Genomic DNA, 9,129 nt, shown 5'->3' on the forward strand with positions numbered 1-9,129 from the left:
GAAGCTAAATGACTTGCCTAAGGCTAGATATCTCAGGATAAGCCTGGATTCAAAGTAGGCACCAGTTCTAAGACCCAGAGAGGCAACAAACTTCATTGTCTCCATGGAATGAGATTCTACAGCCTCCTTTTCCCCCAGACATCTTTAATAGGTATAAAATCTAAACTCTTCAGGTAAGGATTCAGGTGAATCAAAAAGAAGATGTGAGCACAGTAAGACAACTGAAACAGTTCTTTAGGAATTTCAGTCTCATTCTGTTTGGCTTCCACGCAGTTTAGTTTGTATATTTCTGTTAGAATTTGGCCATAAAATTTTTAAGTAAACAAGAAAACCAGGCATAAGATAAGGTCAGGATATAAACACATTCCAGATATCCATCCATCCTCTCTGCCTTGAATTATTCAAAGCCTTAGTTAAAGGCAACAAATTACACCAATGTAAACGCAACCTTATAAAAATGACTAATCCAAATGTGTCCCATAATGAAACCTAATGACTGAATTGTAAAAGAAAAACCTCATTCAAGAGCAGACACTCCTAGTTTCTACACCACACAAGAACGGTCAGCACATAAGATGGACTGGCTTATTGATTTCAGTCATAAGCAAGATTAACCGTGGTGCTGGTTTCGGGTCACTTCAGTCTGTTGAAAAGGAGTCTGACTGCCCACCAAAAATTTCAAGCTATTCTGAATAAGCACATGCCAGAAAGGTAAATACTCTCATCCTGTAAAGACCAGGAATGTGCTAGAATTCTGGTACCCCAGACTGACCAAATATCATTCTGGATGCTATTTGGTTTCCTTAGAGGTCTGTGTGTATCTTTTTGAAAATGGCCAGCGTTCACATTTTCCATGTTGGCATTCATTTTGCATTCAAAAGAAAAATATAAAGTCCCTGAATTCCATGCATAAGTCATTATCGTGTGGGAGGCTACGGAAAGTGGAAAAAACGCATAGATGCGGGCCAGAAAATTTCTGCTTTCATGGGCAAATTTGGGTTGTAATAGGGCGGTTCTGTTTTAGATGCTTTCTTTTCTTTATTTTTATCCAGTGTAGAAAGAGCAGGCTAACTTAAGAAATGCCAAGTGGTATTACTGTGTCATTTCTAAGCCATATTTACATTTAAGTTGAGGCTGACTTCTGGTTTTATTTCTTTGATGAAGAAGGTGAAAGAGTTTTATTAACCCCTTGGGGAACAGATTACATAAAAGTTTTGCCTTTAAGTCCTTACCATAATATTAGTTAACTTAATGCACTCAACTTTGGCAAGTATTTTTATAACATCAAAGGAAGACAGTTAAACAGTTCTGAGACAATCTAGACGCAAAGAGAGACTGTAAATTAGACCGATTCATATAGCATTAACTCCTTCTGTCTTAATTTCTTAGCTAGGTCCTTTGGACATTTCCAATATCGTTCTTGTGAATTTATAGTGTCTTCATCTCAAAGACATAACATTTTCTAATTTTCACTTTGACCATCACCACTATAGTATGGATGTTCACTTCAAATCCTGTGGTCTGATATATTTTTTAAAAAAATTATCTCAACAAGCTTTCTTATTCACATTTCTTAATTCAATTCTGATTTGTAAGATTCATAGTTAAAAATCTGTCTTCAGGATCTAAAGGCCGGAAACAGTAGTAATTAAAATATGATTATTATTGTCTGGGCTGCCCAGAGGGCACTAGGGGTAAAGAATTGTGACTGCCAATGCAGGAGATGAAAGGGACGCAGGTTCTATTGCTGGGTTGCGAAGATCCACTGGAATAGGAAAATGGCAACCCACTCCAATATACTTGCCTGAAAAATTCCAGTTCCATGGACAGAGGAGCCTGGCAGGCTACAGTCCATGGGGTCACAGAGTTGGACACGACTGAGTGACTGAGAACATTATTGTCCATCACATATGAGCACCCTAAACTCATTTTCTAAGTCATCTGAATTGACTCGAATCTGTCCTGTAAGATTCAGAAGTCTTTGTAAAAGACCTAAGTTTCCCTTTGAGCCTTCTCACCAGGCTGCCTTATTCAAAATTACATTTCTAACTACTGATGACTTACTTTGCAAACTTCTATTACCATTTTTAAAAATAATCGTTATTATGCAGTTTCATTCAGAATGAGCTCAGCTGCTCAGGGTTTGGATGAGGGATCTGGAAAAGTGTAAGTCATTCTAGGGTGTTGATTTTATGAAGTGAATTTCCATGGGGATTTTACACTTATTTAAATGTATGTGTTCAAACACCACTGTATTAATATAACAAGAAACCCTATGTACCTCTAATTATGTAATGATTCTGGAAAATATTTGTAAAATGTCCACATTTGCTTTTTGTGATGTTAGGGCATAGGATGTTTGGACACAGAGTGATTTAAAATGTATTATGTGGGCTCACTTACCTCCCTTTAACATAAGCATTTTGTGGCATACAGTCTGTATTTTAAAATGAATCAAAGTTGAACACTGTACTAAAAACAATGGAAGATATTCTAGTTTGAGAATCTCTGACTTATTTCTGACATCAAGCTATCATGCTCTCTTTTGCAACTGCTTCTGAAATGAACACACATTTTGTATTTTGACCTGGCAGTGGTCCTCAGGGAAGAAGAACCCAATGGGAATCACTACTGCTGACACTATAGCCTCAGAGAGCTCGGGGCAAATGGAGTACTTGTGGCTGAAATCAAGTGGGCAGTACCTCAGAACTGATAGCAACACTGCCTGATCATAGTCGTTTATTCAACAAGTATTTATTTAGGACTGAACAGGCTACAGAAGGCTTCCCAGGTGGCTCAGTGGTAAAGAACCTGCCTGCGAATGCAGGAGATGCAAGAGACACAGGTTTGATCCCTGGATTGAGGTGATCTCCTGGAGTAGGAAATGGCAACCCACTCCAGTATTTCTGCCTGGGAAATACCATGGACAAAGGAGCCTGGTGGGTCGCAAAGAGTCAGACACAAGTGAGTGACTGAGCATGCACGCCTGGGCTGCAGACAGTCTGCTAAACACTGGGAATATAAACCTAAATATATATTAACTTGTTTTGCCCTTTCAGAGCACAGATGACATATGTAGATATACGTACACATATATAAATACACACACACACGCACATGATTGACTCCTGGGTTATTTTTAGACACCTTCACGCAGATGTTGCATATTAACAGAAGAGAAAATAAAGGCATAATAGTACTGCTGGTTTCTCTGTCTTTTCCTACTTTCTTCTAGATGGCTTAGCTGGAATTACTTCTAGTTTTCCTTTATGTCTTTCTTCTTAATTACCCATCCTGTATTAAATTTCTAGGTCATGTTTTTCTCCTACTACTGTTAGAGCGCATATGTGCATATGTCTGTGTGCATGTCTGTGTGGGAACTAGTAACCACATAGTATGTATTCAATCACTGGGAGAAAGAACGATATTATAAGGGAAATAATCTCCTTTTAATCAAAAGTAAGTTAAGCTCCTTCCCTGATGGCTCAGTGGGTAAAGAATCCACCTACAATGCGGAATACACAGGAGACATGGGTTCAGTCCCTTGGTCGGGAAGATTCCCTGGGGTAGGAAATGGCAACCCACTCCAGTATTCTTGCCTGGGAAACCCCATGGTCAGAGAAGCCTGGCGAACTACAGTCCTTTGGGGTGGCAAAGTGTTGGACACGACTGAGCAACTATGTACACACACACAGATTAAATTCCCTAACATGAACTCTTGTAAAAATAAAGAATGCTCCTGAACCAAGAAAAAAACATTTCTATCAATACAATGGCCCATGCTGTTACTCACCTAAGGGTCAAGTTGGTGATATGGAGAGATGGGGAATCTGAGCATCCTATAATGATTTGACATCTTAATGGATCTTGGCCTGAGCTCGGGGAGTCAACTTCGCATATCATCATGCCACCCAAACACTTACTGAGTTGAATTAGGCAATCAGAACAGGATCAACCACAGTCAAACAGACACAGGTCTTCAAATGTGTGCTCACGAATGGCAAAGTAAATCTTCCTGACAGTGAGCATGGGTGGAGGTCGAAATGGAATTAATTTTCTTGATGGAGCTGTCAAAGAACAAATCATCTAGCAAACTAAACTGTAGCACATCTGGGCACCTTCCACTGCCCCCAACTCAATGATAACATGAGCGGAGTGCTTTAACATGCAAAACTGGAGTCACATATGCAGGAGGCTTAGGATCAGCGAGAAAGCCTGGGACAGACATGGTTATTCTTAATCCCTGTATGTAAATGCATGATGAACAAATAGCCACACACACTAAAAATCACATATTTTAAAAAAGCATTTCTATGAGTCTAGTCATGGTAGCCAACTTTTAATAAAACACAATTAGCACTTATTCTTTAAAATATTCATGCTCTCTAATCCAAATTAGACAGGGTTAGAATTAGGCTTAAGGAGAAACCTCCTCCTCTCCTTAAGCCTAATGTTTTTGCATAACATGATGCAAAAATCTCTCACTACATGATCGTACGCAGATTTCCTTTTTTGTGGCAATCTGGGTCTCATTCCTTCACAAAGTCATTATTCATCTACTTTTTTTTTTTAATTTTTATTTTTACTTTATTTTACTTTACAATACTGTATTGGTTTTGCCATACATTGACATCATACTGTGTCAAATGTTGGAATTTACTCATTATCCCTCATTAGCTGTCTATGGAAAAAACAAACTCCTATTAAAATTCTTTATTGATAAATTATTTAATGGAGCTTAAAATATTATATCTGAAAAAGCTTCTGTGTCTTTAGGCTGTCTGGAAATTATCAACAGCCTTTTAAATTATAGCATAAACCACCTAAAATGAAGTCAGTCAGTGGAGTAAGTAGTATATCACTTTTTTCCAGCAGACACATCTAAGCTTCCATCATTTTTGATCTTAAGAAAAAGAATGAAGAAATAGGTACCCAATTAAAATATTTTTTAAAATGTTTACCTATTTTCATGTATATATTAGTTTTACTGAGCTTGGTAATTTTTTTCTCCTTCTTAGCTCTCAGAGTCAAATATGTTCCAGGAAGCAAGTACATTTGAAAATTAACACGGTCAATCCACTAGAAGTCAGCTCATCCGAAAAGAGAAAGCTGTTACAAAATTGCAAATTATTATTTCTGAGTTGTCCTATTTTTACCTCCAGCTTCCTCCTATATAATGTAGCCCTGTGTGTGTGTGAGTGTGTGTGTGTGTGTGTGTGTGTGTGTGTAGTCAGTCCGATTCTCTGTGACTCCATGGACTGTAGCCCTGTGTGAGTGTGTGTGTGTGTGTGTGTGCGCGCGCGCGTGTGTAGTCATTCAGTCAGATTCTCTGTGACCCCATGGACTGTAGCCCTGTGTATGTGTGTGTGTGTGTTTGTGTGTGTGTGGTCACTCAGTCCGATTCTCTGTGACTCCATGGACTGTAGCCCTGTGTGTGTGTGTGTGTGTGTGCGTGTGTGTGTGTGCGCGTGTGTAGTCATTCAGTCCAATTCTCTGTGACCCCATGGACTGTAGCCCTGTGTGTGTGTGTGTGTGTGTGTGTGTGTGTGTGTGTGTGTGTGTGGTCACTCAGTCCAATTCTCTGTGACCCCATGGACTGTAGCCCGCCAGGCTCCTCTGTCCCTGGTAGTTTCCAATTCCCTTGCAGGGAGGAGCTCAGATACTGGCAGTGTCTGACTTATCACCACTTTATAGCTCAAGTCAGCCAAGTTTGTATTCCCAGAACATTTTCTTAAATAACCACGTGTAATGTGACTAAATCTTTTAAAATGTCATGATATTTGCCTGATATCACTAAAAGTTTTCTGGAGATAATTGGTTTCCAGGAGATCCCAGAATTAACGCAGTCTTGGGGGATAATATTGTATCATGGATGCAGTAATTTCTAGATATCTATATTTCCTTTGGGATTCCATGCTTTTTTTTTTATGTACATAGTCTTCTCAATAAGTGTTCCATTTCATGCAGATCCCTTTGAGCATCTAGAACTACATAGGTATTTCTGCAAATAAATTCATTAATGAATGATTAATTATTTGGCTTTTCTTTTCTGCAAATTCCCTTAAAACCAAAGAAAAGTATTGCTTTTGCTCTGAACTTGTTTCACTTGAAATTTCTGATGCAACAGGAAGAGCTTAAAATTAAATTTTATATCAAATGTTTCATTGTCTTTTTTTATGGCAAAGCAATACGACTGATATGTGGTTTTCTGCCTTTCTGTAAAAAGATACTTCTATTCTACAACAGACATGAATTATAATGCTTTATCATCAGCATAGTGAGATGTGTGGCTTTGCTTTAAGTGGTCACTTTCTATTTCTAGCTTTGCTATCATTTCTAAGAACACTCCAACCGTAGACATAGTAATCACTAAATATAAATAAGAGATAGGGCTATAGCAAAACAGGTGCTCAAACAGCTTGGTGACAACATGATCCTGAGATTTCAGCCGTTTGATAAGCACAACTTTCACTGAAATCAGGAACATGAGATCACTTGAGAACTTAGTTACTTCTGTTAGGTTGGTATCCTATCAGGGAATGATGCCTCTGATACCAACTTTTGTCCCCTGCGGTAGTGGTAGTTTAGTCGTGTCCAGCTCTTTGCGACCCCATGGACTGTAGCCTGCCAGGCTCCTTTGTCCATGGGATTTTCCAGGCAAGAATACGGATGTGGGCTGCCATTTCCTTCTCTAGATGATCTTTCCAGCTGAGGGATTGAACCCGTGTATCCTGCATTGCAGATGGATTCTTTTACGGCTGAGCCACCAGGGGTATCCTTCTATATTTAATATCTATCATTCTCAGCTTATTTTTTTCATCTGCATATGGATATTTGAGATTGTTTTTACTACCAACTGTCCCAAATACCCAAGAAATAGTTGGTGCATTAGAAACTTTCGATGATCACGGTAATAGTGATAGTAAAAAAGCTTCCATGTATTAAGCGTTTACTGTGGATCAGGCCCTGCATTTGGTGCTGCCCTTTCATTGTCTCAGTAATAATATTCATAAGCAATAAGTACTCTATGTAGTGGGTACCGTTATTATCCTATTTTATACAGAGACGTTTTGGCAGGACTAAGGAATAGGTCAATGTCCAACACCTATTGGTGGCTAGTGTTTGTTATCTCTATTTTTATTGTGAGGGCAAGATGTCTGTTAAAGAATCTTTTTCTTTTTCTGGTGGTTTGCATTCATTACTTAGGTTCTGTCTTCGCCAGTTTTTTCACTTCTAGAATAGGAATAATGAAAATCATTGAGAGAAATAATAATATTGGGCTATCATAATAATGGTGAGCTGATAATACATGTAAAACACTTAATCCATGGCACAGTGCAATAATTCACTAGATACTAGAAGATGATGATGATGAGAAAGATGGTGACAGCAATAATTCTTTTATTTTGACAGGTCTCAGCTGCAGAATCCATAACTGAGGAGGAACTGGAACTATCCCTTGTTTGCCCATGTTATTTCAATACAGATGAGTTATTTGACCACAGAGTAAAACACCATGATTCTTTCTTTCTTGATTCATTTGACCTCTGCTTTTTTTTTTTTTTTAAAAAAAAACAAAACACAGAAATTTGTTTGTTATACTGTATGTGACCCAATTGGTACATACGAAGTCTCATCTTATGCTCAAAATGACCCAGTGATATAAATATTTACAGTATCTTCCAGATTTTACCAATAAAAAGCAGAAGCTCAAAGTAGATACGGGGCATGCTTGAAACCACAGAGCAGATTTCAAATGGCAAAGATGCAAGACTGAGCCCATTTTCTGTCTCTTCCCATGAGCTTTCCAGTACACCATCCCATTTAAATTGTGGAAAATTCACCAGTGCTCTGCTCTCACTGGCCTCATGTAACTTTTAACTTTGAACTATTTTTGGATGCTCACGCTTCCCTCTGGTTCTTAATGAACTTGTAATGTCATCTTATGAGAGTGTTGTTAACCTCTGGCCTCAGGCTCTGATGACTCTTGCCAACCTCTTATTTTCCTTCCTCTTTAAAAATTATTATTCAGTCATTACAGGATGTCTGGAAAACTTAAAAAAAAAAAGTCTCACAACACCCACTCTTCAACATTGGGTTTCCTTTCCTTTCTTTCTTCTTTCCCTCCTATTTACTCCACAAACATTTACTAAAAAAACAGGTATTGACAGTACCTGACACATTAGATATTTTGCCAATTGCTGGGAATAAAAAGCAACACTTACTGAATTTCTGATCTTGCTTTCTGCTCTTCCTACTTTCTTTCTATCTCATTTACTAATGGCCTGATTCCCTCTGGATTATCTGAACTGTATTGCTAAGCCATTCTGTTATTTCAGTCTAATAAGACAACTTTTTCATACATAGAGGTCTTCCCTTGTGGCTCAGCTGGTAAAGAATCCACCTGCGATGTGGGAGACCTGGGTTCCATCCCTGGGTTGGGAGGATCCCCTGGAGAAGAAAAAGGCTACCCACTCAGGTATTCTGGCCTGGAGAATTCCACAGACTATATAGTCCATGGGGTTGCAAAGAGTCGGACATGACTGAGTGACTTTCACTTCACTTTCATACATACAAGCAGTTACAACTGCTTTTTTCAATCCTCTATCTTCTTTCATGAACAAGTTCACATACATGCTGTTTACACTGCCTTTTGTTTTTTTTTTAAACACAGGAATTCCTGTTTAATATTTTCAAGCTCACTTATTATACTTTATAATACACTAAATCAAAATAAATAATCTCTTTTAAACTAGGTCTCAAGGTCCACCTTCACCTTTCTTCTGAATAACTTCCTCACAAACTAAGCTCATCTATTTCTCAAAACTCTATGAGCTGACCCGCAGCTTAGTGCCAAATGAGAACGGCAGAAATACATGCTCTATTTCTGTATCCACACCAAAGACAATCTGAATTTGGACTTCTCTATTTACATGTTTGACTTAAATTGCACAAATAAGGGCCTTATCATTCACTTGGAAGAAGAAGGCTCAATATTTATGCTATTTTCGTAAAATCTGGAGGAATTTTCCCTCATTCTCTTTAAATCCTGATGTAAAATTCTTAACATTTATTCAAATAATAACTGATCCAAAGCTAAATCATCACTCGTTTGGAACTTTGCTATAC

Source organism: Capricornis sumatraensis, chromosome 4 (genome assembly GCF_032405125.1).
Source record: "Capricornis sumatraensis isolate serow.1 chromosome 4, serow.2, whole genome shotgun sequence".
NCBI classification, from domain to species: Eukaryota; Metazoa; Chordata; class Mammalia; order Artiodactyla; family Bovidae; genus Capricornis; species Capricornis sumatraensis.